Source organism: Apteryx mantelli, chromosome 3 (genome assembly GCF_036417845.1).
Source record: "Apteryx mantelli isolate bAptMan1 chromosome 3, bAptMan1.hap1, whole genome shotgun sequence".
Taxonomy (NCBI): Eukaryota; Metazoa; Chordata; class Aves; order Apterygiformes; family Apterygidae; genus Apteryx; species Apteryx mantelli.
The window spans coordinates 71,702,615-71,722,929 of record NC_089980.1 but is presented as its reverse complement, the minus strand read 5'-3'; the positions used below and the strand labels follow the sequence as shown (position 1 = coordinate 71,722,929).

Sequence of the window (20,315 nt, the reverse complement as noted above, 5' to 3'; positions counted from 1 at the left end):
AATTATCAAACAAACTGTACTAAACTTACTTGAGGAGAAACCATGGGCAGAATCTTTGTTCTTTTTAAAGTTGGGTAAATGCTTGCGTTCACATGCTCCTTCCCTTCTCTGAATGCATCCTACCGATCTCTCTGTGCCAAAGGTTAGGCACGCTGATACAGCAAGCTGGGAAATCTATACCCCTTCGGTGGTGACCTTACAGAAAATCCAGGTGTGAAACAGGAATCTCACATTTGACTGCAGGGAACTTTGAACAGATATGAAGTTTGATTTTAAATGATTGAAAGGAGACAGATTATTTCAACAGCAAGTCAAGGCAAGGGCCAGATTCTGCCCTAAATTATCCTGGTAGAAATCCAAAGCAATGAGTGGTAAATCCAAGGACATAATTGCAGACCTATACCTCATAGTAACAAACAGAATCAGACCTTACTTTGCTTTAGGCTCTTACATCCTACATACTAAATATTTTAGGTTAACTATTATGAACTGGAAAAAAACTAATCCAACACCTCTAGGATGTCTACAGAGAAAATCTTAACATATACTGCAATAAATTTTCAATAATATGATTGTCACAAAACATAGATGCCTTTCTTTAAGAGATGCTGGCTTGCATCAGAAATGCTCAGAGCACAGCTACAGCAAAACACTCAATTTTTGCTACATTATGTATCTCAAATATAATTTTAAATTGCCACTCTCTACAGAAAAATAACACCCCCCCAAACTTAAATTCAAGTTGAGTGTATTTTAATAAGCCATGAAAGAAGCCCACAGCAGAAATGCTTTAACATTGACCTTTTTGCTGTAATGACAAGGATTGCTCACTTAAAGTACATCACTATTTCCTGTTTTAGCATCATACATAATGTACACATTACTACCGGATGGAAAAAAAAGTATAAAAAAAGCTTTTGCATTGCCAAAGTCCAACTGAACACAGACTTATTTCCACAGGATGACTATTTAAAAAAAAAAAGAGAGAGAGAGAGAGAAAAAAAAAGCTACATAGGAGCCAAACTCATTCTAAACACTTCCTTTATTGGTAAAAGTTCCCAAACTAACCACAGTTCTTCTCCTTGAACTGAACAAATAACTGCTATCAAAGAGATGCCAAAACAGCCTACAGTAGAAACAATCTTGTCAGTCAATTACAGCTAATTGATCTCTCTGATCCCACTGCTTTTAAAAGAGCAGGTAAATATTTTGCTTCTGGTTGCCTAACCTTGCCGTGCACCGCACCACATAAGAGCTTGTCTGAGGTGCTTAAACATATCAGATAAAATAGTATCTAACTGCACTGACTGACCATCTTCCAACACGCCCATACTGCATCTATCCCTGTACAAAGGCACAGGATGGGGATTATTCAGATATGAAACTCAACAGGAGAACGACGTAAACTGTTAGTCTGCTCACACCACTACTTATTTCCTTGGAGAACAAGCTAAAAAATGAAAACGGTGGGTAAAATATCAACAATTTCCCACACGGACCTTAAAATGTGATGGGAGAACAATGGTAGAACTGACAGACTGCAATTCTGAAGAAAAAAGCCTGCAGTCATTTTGCTCTTTTTTTCTGTGTGCTTTTGAAACATAGCATGCAGTGACGGACAAGTGTGAGAGTAGCTCCCATGCAGGGAACAGTCAGAAACGCGCGCGCACACCGCTTCGGTCCTATTTAAACATTATTTTGATGACTAAAGTGAGGTTTATATGATGCATAATCTCATTGGTCTTAATCTGCACAAGAATGAATTTCACTCAAGGGTGAATTAAGTAGTATGTAAACTATATTTACCAAGTGCACTGTAACAATATATAATAGTATCAGAATGGATGCTGAGACACAAATGGGCTCTTAACTCCTGGGCTGCTCTCTTAATCAGCAGAAATTCAACCCTATCTCATTTTCTTCAAAACCAAGGTAATTAAACAATAAGGGTACCATGCCAAACTGGAAATTGTGAAATAGTTTCTGATTACAATTTGTAGGATGGAATTTTTTTTCACATCTGCATTATAGAAAAGAAATGCAGCCATAGGCCCTGCTGTTAGCCCCATACTACTCTTGTGTGAAGGAAATGGCATTACATAGACCCGAAAGGCTAAATACCTAAAACTTCTGAAAAGCAAAGGCTGAAATACTATCAAATGATGCTGTGTGGTGCTGCATTGTGATTGGGATCACAATGAAGTTTTTGCACTTGCAATAGCAGTTTAAAGAAGAGATTAAAGAAGCTTTTCTTACTTCAATGCAAAGAAACGTGTTAATCAGAAAGGGAAATTTCACACATTATAAAGTACATATGAACTAAACCAAGAATTTAGAAGTAATTGTGAACAGCCAAATGCCAGCCAGTGTGTACATGGTCATTTCTAGATTTATAAAACACTAAATACAATAAGAAGGGTAGAAACAGTGTCATTATAGCATTTAAACTGATAAATTTATTAGATGTAACAATTTTTCTACCTGAAATTACATGCAAAATTCTTCTTCATTTTTACACAAAAAATGCCAGCATGAGCAGTAGTTGGGGAAAACAAATGTATTCTGGTAAGTGCTTGCTAAGGTACTATAAAGAATTTCCCCAAATTTTCCCAGGAATAGTTTCAAAATTTGTGTAAAAATAGCATCATTTTTAGGGAGAAAATAATTGTTATTCTGTTGCCAAATGAAAATCTTAAACAAAAATTAGGCAAAGTACCAATATTTTCATTTTAGAGGGAAAATATTGCTGCATTTTCTGGGAAGTGAGGCTTTTTCAGTTAAAAGTTATGCAATACCAATTATGCAACCATGGCATAATTTGAAAACAGCTATGCCTCCTTTCATACTACGTGTCAGAAGAAGCAACTTCTGTTTCACATGAAAATATCAGTGTCATTTGGATACTTTCTTGAATGAGCAAATGCACTGACTCTGAATTTACCTGTATGTATCTGGGGCAGATACACTTACTCCAGTAAGAATTACATATGAACACATTTACAGAATCTGATCTGGCATTTGCTTTTTACTCAAAACAATTATTGTATAATCTTAGTTTAAACCCTGTCATTGTTTACGAAACTCCATGGTCATCACATGTCAAACTAAAACCAGACACATACTAAACACCCATAGTACATTCCTATCAATTTTTCCATTATTTCCACCAAAAGCAAAATGGGCCATTGTGGAAGCTGCATTTCAGTCAATTCTGAATCCTTTGTTAAAGTTCAGCTGAGATCAGCTGTTGAGCCCCAAATTCTATTCATCACACAGATGTCATGACAGTCACTAGCACACAGCCAAAAAGTTTGGTTTTGACTGGTGACTTAATACAGGCATCTTACTGTAGCAAATCTAGGCACTTAGACTGCCTAAAGACTATGCTGAGAGTGGTCATATAAGATACATTAGTTAGACTGCACATTTAATGATGCTGCTTAGTTAACAGCCCTCAGGATGCTTAAGAAAATAATAAATAATAACTGCTCAGCAGTTAAAAATAATAACTGCTTTTTTAAATTCCTCTAGCAATATTTTACAATACTTCCTTCTCTTATTGTGTGAAGTATTGGAAGTCAGTATGTACAATATCCAGTTGCATCTGAACACCTCATTTAAAAATGAGTAAAATATACATACACATTCTGCTATGCATATAGTTATACATAACATTTCATTCTTTGCAGTTAGATTTATTTCTACAAAACACAAATCAATTCTTTTTATTGACAAGAGCTCCACTTCCCTGGGCAAACACTGTTGAGAAGATGGCATTCTACCAAAAATGTTTCCATCTGCAAGTAAAACCTCCATTATTCCACAGGTCTACGCTGATATTTGAGGGACAATCCAAGCTGCAGCTCAGTTACAGGTTCTCAACCAGAGCAACACAATAAGAAATAAAACTTTTCTTGGGAAAGATGCTGTTTGGGTTTCATAAGGACTTTATATCAGACAAGATTAGACAAGTGTGCAGCATTGCATGGCATTCTTAGTACAAAGAGCACCTTATTGTTTTATATAAGTATCCTTCATCACACTGACTTTTGAAACTACTCCAAGGAAAACTGCAAAACAGAAATATTATCTTGAACTTAATAAGTGATATAACTGGACCCCAAATCTCTCCTACCCAGGAAAAGTCTAAGTAAGGACAGCAAAAATCTTAATTTCAGCTGCCAGGCGAGAATTCAGCAGCATATAGATTTGAAGAGGGAACTTTCAGGGCGGGTGGACTACCAAAAGAGAAAGCAACCACTCCTCAGCTCTAGAAACCTCCAAACAAAACTAGTGCAGTGTTCTCCTTCCCCTGCATAACTCATGGCCCATTCCACCAAATTTAGCTGTTCTCCATTGCCACAAGGATAAGTGAAATCAGCTAAAGATCTGGCCCCAAAGTCTCCTGGAGCTCATGATACACCAACCACACTTGCCTATTACAAACAAAAGAAAGTATCATCAACATCTGCTTTGCGGACAGGGAAACTAAACACAGGGCATATACACAGGCACGTAGGGCATCACGTTTGTAAAGCTACACACTAATTAATTAATTAGTTAATGTTCCTTGGGAGAGCTCTTAACAGTTTGAAAAACGGTGTTGCAAATAAAAAGAACACTGGTTATCTTTATTAGACTAAACTGCAATGTTTTAGCAATCAGACCACCTAAAACAATTAATCAACTTGCCAATTCAATTGAACTCTTCCCCTTACTCCTTTCTTCCCACCCCACTCGCAGTACTTGAGGACACCCTGTTCACTTGGAGATGGTGAATCATCACAAGCCGGCAGGCCCACTCGGTTCCTCAAAAGACACAAAAGGTGTAAAAATAGCTCATACTAATGAAGCAAGTACAGCGTCAGCAGCCAGATGAGCGTGGGTGATCAGATAAGGGTCTGTTGTTGCAAAGGGCAAATTATTAAGAGTATGCTTCTCTCCCTCCTTCTCTCGCTCTCATTTTTTTTTTGCTAAGCTTTGTTCTTCCTTCACTGAAATCAGCCCTCTGCAATGCATGATAAATGACACCTGACAAGACTGACTGCCCCTGTAATTGCAAGTTTCGTACAGGCTCAGGAAGCGGTTCCTCACTAGAAGCGGAGGGTACAGTGGAGGTGTCACTGAAAAAAAATAAATAAAGGCAGGCAAAAATAAAGCCTAAAAATAGCCAGGACTACCCACTGAGTATGACTTCCTGGGTATACTTAGCCAGGCTAACACCAACTTTACTTGTCTAAAACACAATCTTACCTTTATGCAAAACAGCTTCCTGTTTCTAAACATAACTTGAGAACATGAAGGGGGAAAATTCAGATCTTGAAATTGTCCCGTTTTCACTCAGATCACACTAAATGTGAAAAGACAATGTAGAACTTACACATCGGTTTTGCACTCTGACATCTCCCAACACATAGCCAAGAGTTTGCTATTAAGGCATCCTAAGGCGGTCAATCAGACTAGGAAACAGATTCAGAAGCAAGAATACTTTTGAGCATTTGAGCGTGTTTTGAAACTATTTCTTTTTTGCTCCCTTCTAGCAGAGGGGCACTGTACACTGCTGCATGGTCCTTCCACTAATAAATGCACACTATGGTCTCCAAAGGGGAGCTAAAATCCTGGTCCTTCAACAGCAAAGCCAAGGCATCCCCAGCTGCAGAAGCCCTTCAGTGCGGAGGGTAGAGTTTCATGAGCCCCAGGATTTGGCAGCACCACCACGTTATGCAATGACAGTTCTCCGCTTCAGCCCAAGCTGCACTGTCTCCTCCACCACTGCTGAGCAACTTTCAGCTCTGTCAGTATGTTTGTGGGGCCCTACTGTAAACTGGAGCACTGAAACCATCTGGGAAAAAAATTATCTTTTAAAAGGAAGGGGGGAAGGGGATTTTTTTTTAATGTGGAGCATTTCAGTGATCAGGTTTACAACACAGCCCACCACACCAGCACACAGAGCTGTGCCAGCGTGCTTCTCAGGGGACCAGAAACGAGAGCCTGGGAGTGGAAGGAAGGTGGGAACTTCGTATGCCAGATTCGCTGCCTAAGGCAGCTTTGCTCTTGAGAGAGAAGGCTGTGCCCCGCTAGAACGAAACACACAGGCCTACATACCAGCAAAAAGCAGTTGCTCTTTTACAGCCCCATTCTGCAAGTCTCATCTACTCTAAGGCCAGTTTACACCACTCTACCAGCACAAAGGGGCTTTAGAAAGGGCATAAATATAAATTACTCCCATTTAAGGCACTCCTACACTGCCTAGTCAGCATAACGTGGCACGAGTATTAAGAACCATCTGCCCAAGCGGCGCAGTTTAGCACCCTATGAGCAATATTCAAAAGCACTTCTAACTGTTACATTTGAATTTCTCATTCCCAAAGACCTGTACTCACAGGAACGAATTAATATACGCCAACCTGTAGGTACGGCACCTCACCGCCATACCTGTTTGGCATGGGCATGGAGACGAGATCACCCTGGGGGTGGAGATCAGAGCTCAAACATTGCTACCAGCACCTGCGACCCACGGCTGCAGCCAGGCGCTCGCCTGGTGCCCAGGAGCAGGAGGGCTTGCAGCAAGCCACGGCCACGCTGCACACTGTAGGCAGACCTGCCAGCCATGCTCATGGTGCTGTCCTGATAAATACCCTGAGCCCGCCAGTCACCCCACCTTCCTGCCTCAGTGGTCCTGAAACTTTCACGTGTTTAACTGCAATAGGATTCTCCACAACTAGGTAGTGCCCATATTCAGCAACCTCTCGTTCCAGGGCATCTCTATCCTGCTGAACAACGTGAGTTTTGCTACTACGCAGCTAAAGAGAAGTTAAGGACGGTTGTGAGAATTCTCTGAAGAATTTCTGCAACTGCTTAAAGTACATGACTGCAATATTACCATTGGAAGTGATACATTTGCCAGGTTTCTGGTATTCCATCTGAGCTGTGCAAGGAAATGATCTTTTCCACAATTACAGTTTTTCTCTTTAATAGTGTGACTCCCTTGGCTGATGCTTACATGAGGATTTTGTTTCATTATTATGCAGTCTTCCTGTGTGGCTCCAAATACCTCACATCAATCATTCGGGAGATGGGGTTAAACAAAAATGCACAGGTTTATACCAGACCTTTTCTCTCCTTTGTAACAGGAAAAAAGACCCAGTAGAAAACACTGCCAACCTCACATGCAAAATTCAATCAAAATGATTATTCTGGCATTACACTTGTATTTTGTCCTTGTTTTAAAATTAAAAAAACTGTAATTGAAGTTAATAAGATTATATTTTTAACATTAAGTCCAATAGAAAATGGAGAGCTTTTTCTTTTCTTGATATTCTATGATTAATTCCCATGGATAAGACCACTCTTTGTTCAGCATCATATTTTTTTCTTTTCATCCTATGCCTTAGCAGTAAATTTAATAGTCACTGATTTTTTACCAAAATAGATAAACATTGCAACGCAAGACAAATCAGCTGATGCTGTTATTCTTCAGACAATTTAATTTTGATCTGAAATTAAGAGCAAATGTTATTACATTAGAGGAAGTAGGAACATAAAAATAATTATTAGTATATTTAAATACTGAAGACCATACTCTGGCAGTACATTTTTATAAAGCAAATAAGAGACAGGATCACATACCCAAAACCACTGTGGGGCTCTTAAGTTATAATGCTAAAAGCATAGTGATCAGAACCTGATCCTATCCCTCAACTGAGATTTGGAGCAAATATTTTGTTTAAATAATAGCAATATATTTCCAGTCTTTTTAAGGCTTTACCTATTTGAAGCCCAGGAAGCGAAAAATGAATGAAGGAGAAAATGGCATCAAAAAATAGCAGGAACGGATATTAGAAAAATGTAGAATGACCTATGCTGCATACGCGAAGGCCAAGGAGCACACCTGCACCCGCGGAGGGCGGCCCTGGGGCCCCGACACCTGCCCCGGGGCCCCTTCCTGGCTGATTGGGGATGGCCCCACAGGGGACGCAAGCGTGACGCTGCGTTCTCAGCTACACTGTGCCTGGGACGTCGCATATCCATCTCTAAATGGAAGGTGTCCCCCCACAAGGAGCCCCCAGCACTGCAGGTGGGTTACCAGCAGGACAGCAGTTCACTGTTTGCAAGGGTGAAGGCTGGGCCCTGCACAACCAGCCCCACAGAAGGAGGCACTCTTTGGATATTCAGGTCCTGCTTTAACTTCCACTACACCTATATAGTGCTTCAACCTCAAGGCTTTCAGTTCCTCCGCAAGAGACAGTTTTAACAGGGCACAAATTCAATTTAAAACCAAGAAATTGCCTAACTCGAAAATAACTGGTGGAAGATAAATGCTGAATTTTCAGTCAGATCAGTTCTCTGGTCCATTTGCTGTACGTCTGCACAAGCATAAGTCAGCACACAAGTGAGGAGACGGGAACAAGTAGTTTAGGGATTAGGGAAGAAAGAGGGGAATGGACTGCAACTTTTGACAGCAGTCGGGGCTTAAGCTGAATTAATGGGACTGTGTAATCACATCCAGTGGAGTCCTAATGAAAGCCACCTCTTGTCTCACAACCAGGGCTGTTGGCTAACTTTCTTCTTGCCTTCTGTGCTGCCCAAAGCACCAAGAGGGTCTACTGGACCGGTACAGGCCCCACTCATATCGGCTTCAAGTTTATGAAACTGTTTTGCAATAACATACAACACTCGGTCAAGATACAGCCAGGGAGATAATAAGCAGAAGTACAACAAAACAGGGTGGTATTTCTTCTTTTTTGATAAGCTCCTCCTGCGGGCTTTCTTCGTTAGCCAATGTTTAAACAATGGGTGTTGGAAAGTTATTTTCTCTGAGAGTAAATAAGTCCCTAACTTTCGCCTACACGAGCACATGTTGTGGGTGGGGTAGCAGACTGGACATAAGCACTACTTGAGCCTCAGGTCTGATGGCTGTTCCACGATGGCAATTTCTACAAAATGCAAGTTTACGCCTAACGCCAGCATAAATGATTTCGTACATTGGATAGGCGCATGTCACTGAGGGCAAATGAAGGCAGTTGGCGCAACTGACTCCAGTGAGGGACAGCAGGGGAGGTTGCAACTGGAGCCATCAGGAGGCAGTAAGAAGATACGATGTTAAGTAATAAGGGGCTCCTCTATCTTACATCTTCCTACATCCTGCCGCAGGTCGCTTTTCCTGCCAGTCTTTTCCCTCCCACCCTGCATGGTGTCACTTTCGCCAGCTCACACTCCCCTCCCACTTACCAACGGGTAATGCACACCATGATTTATGTCACCTCTCCAATCTGGCTCACGATCTCTGAGGTACAAGCACTAGATGCAGTCTACAAAAGGTAAGGATTAATGTTTTATTGGCAATTACAGGAGGTAAGCAGCTTGGCTCCGAATGCAATTTTTTTTTCTTCTAAAGCCCTGTAGGACGTGGGAAGCACACTGCTACAAGCCGGGCTTGTCCTGGGCACTGACATATGTCCTCACTGCTCGGTGAAAGGACAGGTCCAATTAGGTGTCTTGTATTATTAACGTTCTGCTTTTGCATCTGTTCATCACATATCCTATTCTCAGTCCCTGTTTTCTCCAGCTTGTGTAATTCACTAATATCTATGGAGATCTTGCTGTACCTGAGAAAGCTTAAGTGCCTGGAAATCTGGCTAAGAAAATGGGTCGGCTTTCCTTTTTCAGACCTGAGTAAGGGGTGTAATGGCTGAGAAGTTAAACAGATCAATTTGAGCAGGATCCTCAAGTTAAAAGATGAGAAATATGAGATATCTGCCCTGTCTGCAGTAATAATTACAATGTATTATTAACAAAACTCAGGTTTCATCATTAACTTTAGTCGGATTTCAAGAGCTGATCTCACCCTAATCATCCTCCAAATTGCATTCAGCGTTACCCTCTTCATTCAGAGCTGAGCCAGTATCAGAAAGGAAGGCTGCTGGTAACTATTACACTGAAAGCGGCACAGGTAAAAATGAGCTATAAATACCATGATCAAAAAAGTGCAAAAAATTACAGACAGATTTTAAGCTTGCCTGGACCCAGGGCAATCTCACCATTCAGATTTGATCCTGCCGGAAAAACAGAACCTATTATTTCAAAAGCAGTTGAGAGAAAAAGGGCTCACTATCTGTGCTGTGTAACAGCACAGCTGACTTGATCCTGGATATATAAAGGATTGATTCTCCTCCCCTGAAAGGTTTCAGTAAAGTCATGCCTCCTCTGTTGGATCTTAAAACATGAGAATGCCACCTACATGTTTGCTCTAATGAAGTAGCCAACCGTCTCAGTCATGACCCAACTGCTGTAACAATAGATCCTTGTTTGATTTTGTTCCTCTGCCAAGCTCATCATCAGAGCAACTAAAATCTTCAAAAGCATTTTCGCAGTCTAAGTGTGAGGTGAAAATGCCATTTTAAATTTGGATTAGTGAGATCTGCTTGAGTAAAATAACCCCCATCACTTGGATGCAACTGCATAATAAACACCACTCTTATACCAGGGAGCCTAACTGTTTTGCTAGTACCAACAAAGAGCCACTGGGTCATTAGAGCAAGCTAAAGGAGTTGCTGGTTGTATCTTCACAAGGGAGTATTTGATTGCAAGACTGTTATGGATGTTTGATCCAAAATTCAGCCTCTGATTTCTGATCTGCAAAACTTAAAAGCAAAGAAGTCATCATTCTGATATTTTTCTTCATAGCTTTCTTCACAGCAGGCTGAGTCACATTTCGGGATAATAATTTATTTTTCTCCTTGATCTGTTCAAGAACGCCAAGCAGCTAATTTTAAGATAGGACCTGGACTTCTATATTCTATATAAAGCTGCTTAGTAAAAACAGTAGCAAGGAGAGAACTCATATGAACTGAATAGGTCTGTTTCAGATGACATCTGGAAGATGCAGTTCGGCAGCCTGACTGCACCATGGCTTTGTAAGAAGTGCAAAGGGCAGAGGAGGGCCAGGAAAAGGCCAACAGAGGGAAGGCCATGGCAAGGTCAAGCGCAGCCACGGTTCCTGCTGGCTTCTCAAACCAGGTCTGAAAGGGAGGGGGAACAGGCAGGTCGGGGAGGAAGTAGGTTCTCTCCTGTCAAACTGGGAATGATTTGATGAATCACAGTGCCAGGGACCATGGCAGCACTTCTCATCGAGATGTCCCGGGGCTCCCTTTGCCAGTTCCACCAGCTTCCAGGTCAGAGACCGGCACTCCTTCCAGAGCACACTCCAGTCTGCTGTACACAGGACGGTCTTCCCTTCCCCTTCTTCTCTTATCGTACAATTTGGATAAAACATCACCTTGCTTTACATTCAAAAAAAGTGTATATCTCTGTTCCTTTTGTTTCACAACCATCTTCAGCCTGAACAAATTCTGAATGAAAAACATAAATCTATTTTCACGCACATACCTACCTCAGTAAGCCTATGAAGAGAAGCTTATTCCCTTAAACTCCACACATGAACACATCCACATATTTGCTCAGACATGTCTCCTGAAAGAGGCCCCTTGCCTGAATGTTTGTCAATGAATGTTTGGCAGTCAGCAGGACACCACACTAGTCAAGTGTATCTAGGTGTCTTCCAGTTGTCAAAGAAAAGGTTATTTACACCGATACATACAAGAGACTGCTTCGGCAGCTCATAAAATGCAATACACATTCAAAAACCAGATCTTTCCACTGACATGAAAAATTAAAGATGCAAAGAAGAGCAACAGTTTTTATTTTCCTTTTTATGGAATCAGTTTGTGGGAAAGTTAATAGAAACATTCCACCAGTGAAATGGAAAGTGGATCAAACCAGTATAACATAATCCCTCAAGAGAGTGGAAAACTCCACATGGGATACTCTCAGGAAACCCTCTCAAATACAGTGCTACCAAATTCTCTGAGGGTAAGGGGAAGTCAGTTCGTTGCATGGCCAGGCCCATGCTCTGCTTTTCACCCAAGACTCTCATCAGTACTTGAAACCAAAACCTACTTTTCTAACAGATCATGAATTAAATAACTACAGCTGATTTCCAGGATCTCTTTCCTTCTGCTAGCAGTCTGACATAGAAATAATAAAATTACTAAACCTGTAAATTATTTTTAGGTTCTGTTTAAATTTGTAAAGCTGTCATGGCATATTTCTTCTCAGGCATTAAAAGAAGAACACATCTAAAACTACAGGTCCCTGTTGTTAAAATGCTGCTAGTTACAGGAATTTCATCTATGTTACACCCTCAGCTTTGTTTCTACTGCTAGAACAGCCCAGGTAATAGCAGCAATGACAAACAACAAGGAAAACCTTGCAGGAGCGAATATAAACGGGACGGCATTGTTCAGGGACATTCTAAGCCTCATTAGTGTTGATCCACCCATGAGCAGGTTTGGATTTATAGCAAATGAAACAGTAAGCACATGGCTACACTACAGAAAGTTTGTTTCCATCTCATAAAGGGTCTGTATTGCCTGAAAACCAAGATCACACAGCTGAAATTCCCACCATTCCAATACTTTCTGTTTCACTCTTGGCATTCTTCTTTTTCCTCTCTCTACAATGAACTGAGCTGGTCTAAGACTAATTTTTCTGTGATTTGCAGCACAAGTAGTTACAGAAGGAACTGTGGACAAGGACTGAGGACATCTAACCCACAAGAGATTTAGCCTTTGTCCTCCCTGAGAAATGGATACATTACCAGCTGTATCCTAGTTTTAACTGGAGAGAAGGTGAAATCAGATGAACCTACCTCTTGCTTAAAAACTACTCTTTCCTCTGTATCCCTCTGTTTTCCAGAAAAATGTTCTTCTCCCTGTTGGTGACCATTTATGCAGGTCCAGGATCCAAACTCTTTTCCACCGTGTCCTCAACATCTGCACATTGTCTACCTCTCTATTGACAGCTTCCAATAAAAGCTTCCTTTAATAGAGTTGTCCTGACTCACAGGTGTTGGGGGAGGGATGCTGACCTCGTGCAGCATCAAGACTCTCTGACGCATTTGGGAGGCTGTGGTTTCAGGTCTGACAGAATTCAGCCTTGTTTTGCACTAAGCTTGAAAACTTTAACTTCCAAAATACTACCCTATAGCTCCGTGGCAGTTTGAGGCTCGATTTTTTTTAGCTGGTCAACTTAGCAATATTCAGGACTTTAGTCATGCCCTTAGCAAAGCAGCAATGCTCAAAAGCAGGCAAGAGTTTCTCAGAAACACAGCCACCCAGGCTCCTGGCTAGCTCCACCTCTCGTCCGCCCACTCCCAGTTTCAGACATTTCGCATTCCAAAACTGGAAGTGTCTATGCAACGTAAGGTCATGGTATTGCACAAGGCACTCAGCTCCTTCTAAGAGCTACCGTGTCTTCAAAAGTACATCAAGTATAACAGCAAGAGAGTTGTTTACAGTGAATTTCTATCTGAGTGGGAGTATTTTCTCCAAGACTCTTCTAACAAGGACATGAAGTGTATGACTCTTCCTTACGTTGGGTAAAACTCTTACCAAGACAGCACTTATTTAATACTTCCACATCAGCATTCCTTCCCCTTTAAACTGCCTTTTTAAAAATTGAGAATTAATTCTTATACTTCCCTTAAGTATTTCTGTGCTGGATAATTATAGGACATACTAAACAGAACAAATTTTGCCTGTCTTAAATTTAGAACTACTGAGGCTGTTTGCAGTTCTTGCAGTGCAACTGTGAAACCCAACTGATTGGCACCTATGTGGGTTATATGAATTTTCTTTTTTTAATAAAAGGTCTAAATAATTTTTATGATTACTCTTTCACTTGGTCTTTCAATTCCATGATAAATGGAAACTTCGGTTTCAAATGTAACTGAAGGAAACTTTATCTTTCAGTATAACAAACTGAAAGGAAGACAAGCTTTAATTTTTTTCCCCAAAGGACAGTGCACAGGTGGAAATGGGTGCTGGCACAACATGTTATCTTTGATACCGTGTTCAGTTTTTCACCTACAACTAAATCTCAGCTGTTAGCATGGAAAGTGTATTTGGCTTTCCCTTGAATGCAGATGAGTTATATTGGTATCCCCTAAAGACAATTTCTGACATATTTAAATAGAGGATAAATGACCAGTCCATATGTGAGATCCATTAGTTTCTTTCATATGCTCTTATGAGAGAGAACTTGAGATAAAAGAAGTCCTTTTCTATCTACAAATCAATACTGATGGAAGTTAAGGAAAGTTACATTTGCTTTTTAATACTATTCTAAATGAAATTTTAAATGGGCTCCTTTTCAACAGGAAAGAAAAAAATTACTCTGCAATACATTTTTCTTTTTAATCTGTTTTCTGTCTCATGTGCCACCATACAATGGGAAAAGAGCACCACATAGCACAAATAAGAAAGCATAAAGTTATCTTTATATATATTTTCAACAGAGTATGATACCTCATTTTTGAAAGAGAGCATCTGTTTTTCCACACATAAGTACTGTTTTTTAAAGGACATCAATACACTACTGCTCTGTTAGCTCCTACTTGCAAAACCTGTATCCCTTAAAATAGTCATTCAATTGAATAAGTGCTCCAAATTTTTCTCATTTTCTCTGTCCACCTATTGACATGAAACCCTTACAATTCCAACATCTTTGCTAAAAAAAATGTAGGCGCTAGTCAGTAAAACTTCACATAGACAATAGTTTGCTTTCACCCTGCCCAGTGCATTAGAGGACTGAAAACCTTTCTGAAGCTTCTTTAGTCCCACTGCTAATTGATCTCTTCTGGAGAGACTCCTGGACTTCAGATTTTATCCTTCCTTCCAAGGACAGAGTGAAAACCACACCTGTTTCTGAGGACTGTATTAAAAACAACGGTAGACAAGGTTTATGGGCATCCGGGCAATTCATCCCCAAAGCTGCCTGATGAGCATATTCTCCCCAAATAAATTTACCACCTCTCTTTGGGTTTTCTCAAGCCCTACTCTTCCACTTCACGCTACCAACCTATTTACCTATCACCGAACATATCGTGAAAAATAACCATCAGTTCCATGGGTAGGGTTTGCAAAGAGTCTAGATCATGCTGAGATACCTTGTAGAGATATTTACTAACTATGAATGCAAGCAAATAATGGTTTTAGTGGTAGTTAAAAGGGATTGGCCTGTCAGACCTACTGTTTTTCCCCATTTGGCTACAACGGAATTATACAGGATAATTCAGGGCAAACATTGACCTATTACACTTTCTACAGTGCTATTGAACCTTGTAGAAGCTCCTAAAAGAAATCCAAATGTAAAAATCTCAATGAATTACTATACAGTAATAAATGTGGGTATTTCAAACAGAACAAAATAATTATGCCTTGGTATTTTCATCTAAGCACACTTCACTGCACTTCCTTGAGACTGCACAAACTATATGCTCTTTTCTTCCAGTACTGAAAAATCTCATTCAAATTATCTCATGAGAGAAGCAGAAAGTTTTATACTGAAAATGTGCACAGATTGAGGATCGGAAGACATTGATTTATTTCTAGTAAGTAAAACCATACCTTGCATGCAAGGAACAGCAGAATCTGAACTAAGCGACACAGAATTACTTCCAAAGGGACAGACAAAAAGATATGATAATCAATAGAAAAATCAGCAACAAAGCTGGAATCTCAATGCCCCTTCTTCTTTCAATTAAGATCTTTTGTCTTTATCTTCACCACTGTTCAGACAGCTAAACAGCCCGGAAAACCGAACTGCGAGGGACTGGGAGAGTGGTACAGTACCCTCTGGTGAGAACTGAGCCATTCTCTTGGCTAAGGCCCTCTCTCAGAAAGCAGTTTTCATTTTAAAGGCAACTGAATACTTCATAGGTTGTTGTTCCCTTCCTCCTGGAAGTGAGAAGGTTCAGATCCAGCAGTCAGCATGCAGCAATCTGAATCAGGATACCCAATTAAAATTATGATGGCAGAAACAAAGTAGTGACAGAGGCAGAGGGAAAGGGAAATAGAAAGAATCCTATGAAAGGAGCAAAAAGAGATAAACAAGGACTTTTGCACTCATCTATTTCATCAGATACGCTGGCCCCTTACTCCACTGTATGCAAGGGTAGCCTATGATTTTCATTACGAGTCATTCATTTGGAAGATATAACATGGTTTTGAATCAACAACCCTTCGTCCCACGGCAGAGATACTTAAAATGGAACTAATGTTTTAAAGCCATTTAGCTCCTGTTTGGTCTCTGAGCAAGTAAAAGTTTAGGCTGTAGCATTTTACCACAACTCCAGTGACTTTCTGAGAAGCACAGAAGAGGCTGCCTGAAGGAAAGTCAGACACCCGCCAAGCTGCTTCCTGTGTGCATGAGGTGAGGAACTCCGCACCAGTCTTTGGCCTCATGTAGACAGCTGCCTCCAGTGCAATGGCGCTCACGCAGTGTGTCCTCTGGTACCCCCCATCTCCTTCTGGGGCACAGGTTTCCCCTGGGGGCAGTAGGGAATGGTGCTCTGTGCATGCCACCAGCTACGATCATCAAATCTTCCAGATAGTCAGTATGCAATATAGTCAAGGGTTTTGTACTTTAAGTAGAATTGGCTGCATGTCTAAACGAGAACAGGATGAAGAACCAATGAGGGATAGCCAGAAAAGCATTAATAAAAGTCTAGAGAAAAAGTGCCATAAGGCACTGGTGAACTATCCAAACTGTTACTTTAAAGAGTGAAAGTAGTATTTGTGATATATGCATACATTCTTTTCTTGATATTCATCCATACAAGGTCACCATGTGATATTTTGTGATTCAGTGAACATCCTGACGTCAGCAGCATTCATCTCCCTTCCCATATGCTTAGCACCAGTTCAGTCATCTCCAGTAATGTCCCAGCTATTATTCTAGCTGTCTTCTGTAGGCACAGTTAAGGCAATAAAGCAAGAAAAGCACAGTAGTCCTTCAAGCACTTTGATCATGTGACCTTAGCCAAATTTACTATCACTTAAATGTACTTACTTTTCATTCCACATTAATCTCCAATGTAACCAAAGAGTTTTACAACCATTGTAGAGTTTTTGCATAACCAGTAAAAAATATGCAAAAATTTGGAAAACTGAGTTAGAATAGCAAAGATATGAGCTCACAGACAGCCTATGCTCCTCTGTTTTCCAGGTGGTTGTGGCTTCTATTTTAGAGTGTTTCACTTTGACCACATTCTGTTAGTAGCTTAGGATAAGGCATTTTCCCCCAGGTGGACTACAATACAGTATGGAACATGCAGGCCAGCCAAAGGAACCTTTCAAGCACCAAGTTTTGGTACTGCCATTTGCCATGAGACATGAGGGAATAATAGGCAGATGCAGCTTAATGACAACTGAAAGCATTTTAGCTCAGTGCAGCTAATCAAAGATCTTCATGGAATATGGTGACTTAAAAGAAGTATTTCATTTGGGAATTTCCATGGGAAAAAAAAATCAAAAATAAAAATAGGCACTGCCTACTGAAATTTTCCAGTGGAAAATTTATTCTTGTGGAAATTTTGCTTTCAATTGATAAATTGCTTTTATGGGACATTCCTAAGCAGCTTTAGGCATAGCCCTCATGCTGAGAAGTTTAAAAGCACTTCATATCTGACCTAGTGCCCTCAGAATTCCCTTGTCAGATAAACTGCAAGCACCAGAGCCCTCATCTTTCACTTACTCACACGCAGATTGTGAAACACACAAGCTGGGGGAAAGACAATATATTGACTGCAGTAACAGTACTCACATGGTTACAGACGAGAATGTGTAGCAATGCTTGAAGGATTAATCTTTTAATGTCCCAAATCAAGATTAATTACAAGCTCTTATAAATAAGCTGTCCCTAATGCTCTGATACTGGTAAAGCTGTCATTCAGCAATTTTTTTACCTGCATTAGGGATTACAGGCTTGGGAGAGTCTTAAGTGAAGCTGCTCATAGTAGGCTGCACCACTGGTAGAGAGCATGGGCCTGACTTTTATGTGATCATGTGAATGGACATAAATCATAGGTGTAACTCCATTCTTATTAATTGTTTTAGGCTGGCTTAACCAGTCAGTGAGAACTACACGCTCCATAGCTAACATTACAAAAAGTAAGATAAACATTTTTAATGAGCTTGCTAAGGGTCTTCTAAATTTGTAGGAGGAACACTGAGTAAGTGTCTCCTTTACAGAGTGATATTAGAAAAGCATAAACCTTCATTATAATGTATTTTCTTTCTATCAACCACTTTAGCATGAATCATCATATTGTGTAAACAGGCTAGAAATCATACTTATGGCAGGGCTCAAAGTATCCTGGAAGGAGAAACCTATTAGAATAGGCAGGGTTGTACAACCCCTCCCAGTCCGGAAAGAGCACTCAAATCATTCACCTAAACATTTACAGTGATTTACAGTAATTTTGTACCAGCCCTGTTAACAGTGCACACCAATGCACTTTTAAAACAAAATAAAATACAGATTCCAGTGAGCAAAAAAGTGAATTCTACTGACAGTCTGGGATAGATCATGATTTACTCCCGACAGTCTAACTTGCCTCTTTGCCAGCTGCTGTCTTTCCCATGCAGGTTACGCACCAGCAGGATGGAGCCGGCATCCTGCCAGTGGGGCAGAGCAGGAGGAGCCCAAACACGGCCAGGCTGTGGCGGTAGCAGGACCCTGAGGTGCCATCGAGCAGCCCCTGCGCAGCTGGCCGGCTGCCAGCTGCTGCCGGCCATGGTAGGAAGGAGCGCACCCAGGCCACCACTCAGCTGCTGCGGTGACCTTGAGCTATGCCGGTTTGTGAAGTGAATGCACCCTCTGGCCACGCTCAGATTTCTAAACCTCACACTTTCCTAGCGATTTGCAGCAGTCTGCACACACGTATGATGTGGAGGTTGTGCACATATATAGTGTGTGCCCGTACTGCATGTGAGGCTGAGACGTTCCTCGCCCCCTCCCATGGCAAAGACCTTCATCGGTATGCTGATTACACCATGTTTCCTGTTGCTCCGGACCTATGGAGTGCAGTGACCACACGTGCTCAACAAGGCATGCTGCCTGGCTGTAAAAATCATATATCTTAAATTCTAATTACGAGCAACATGAATTTCAGAGATCAGTTTAAAAAATCCTGCGTCTTCCCTGAAAGGAGTTATTCTCTTAGGACATCATAGTAATAAAATACAATCACAATGAAAATCTTACTGATACATCCTTTTTTATTAAGTGACAGGAAGCAAATTTATTTTCAGCGCTGGATACTCAGAGAAATACCCCACATGCTGAGTAGTGTCACCCCATGTAATAAGACCAAGTTGTCTTCTCCAGTAGGTAATAGAGATAGCTCTCCTCTACTAAAACACGTGTGATAAAAGGGCCTAGGCTCGTCTCCATACTCTCTGCATACCTGTTACTATCTCACAGCTGCTTTCATGTCTACAATTTCCTGTGCAGTACAAACTGCATACCACTTCCCCTACAGAAAAAAAAAAAAAGCCTTGCTTGTTCTTAATCAACGATGGAAATACTGTCATATTTTCCACTAGCCAAGCTTGAAACCATTACTGAATGAACCTTCATTAATTTTTCCACAACATTTTGCAAAAATGTCAGGAAACAGCTGCACCAGAAATGATTAGCTATCCTTATCACTAGGGCTTCATTGGCCAACTTTAAATTATATAGTTCTTCTTCTTTCAAAACTCTACGTTCAGTGATGTTGTTGTTATTTTTTAGTTGAATATCCCAATACACTACTTTTTCTTCAGTAATATCCAGTTACACCGATTTAGTGGTGCACAGACATTTTATGATCAGTGGAAGAATTTGTACAGTTTGGAACTGCATACTTCTAGGAAAAGATTGCTTCCTGCAGATTGCTCAGCTGTGTCTTTCTTGGATCAAATTCAATGAAATTCACAACTTGAAGTCAAATTATATTTGCCAGTCAGACAGAATTCATTACACAGACATAAACTCTTCTTGCTGCATTTTCTTAGTCTTTTCCTTTCTTTTCCTGCTCTTTTCCCCTTTTCTCTCCCCACACTTTCTCTCCCACCTCTTTTTTGAGCCATACCATGTGTCAAAACTTACCAAACAACGTGCTGTATATTTTCTGGCAAAAACAAGTGGAATAGTATACTTCATAATTCCAAACATGCAACCACTGAGATGCTAAAAAGCTTGGTACAAAACAGAGTGCAGCCATCTGGAGATAACTGCTAACATGGATCTGAGATTCCCAACTGGCTAAAACTTTGCAATCTCAAAACTTTTTAGTAAAGTGTCAGCGAGCAAGAGAATCCTACAACATAGATTTGCCTAGTGCAATGGATATTATGCAATTTTTCAAAGATGTAAAAATTCTTCAAATTTCTGATAAGAACACTGCAACAGAAACAAGGTTCACAGGA

At 40.6% G+C, this 20,315-nt stretch overlaps 1 protein-coding gene across 6 annotated transcripts in view; it reads right to left on the bottom strand.

Annotated features, from left to right (window-relative positions):
- Positions 1-20,315, bottom strand: part of HIVEP2 (HIVEP zinc finger 2) — a 149,368-nt gene that overhangs the window by 30,272 nt on the left and 98,781 nt on the right. The window contains exon 1 of one of the 6 annotated variants that reach the window (XM_013959103.2): positions 16,185-16,236. The exons of the other annotated variants lie outside the window; for them this stretch is intronic. The gene's annotated coding sequence lies outside the window, so the exon portion shown is untranslated. Of the gene's footprint in view, positions 1-16,184; positions 16,237-20,315 lie in introns of those variants that run through there. 6 annotated transcript variants of the gene reach the window in all.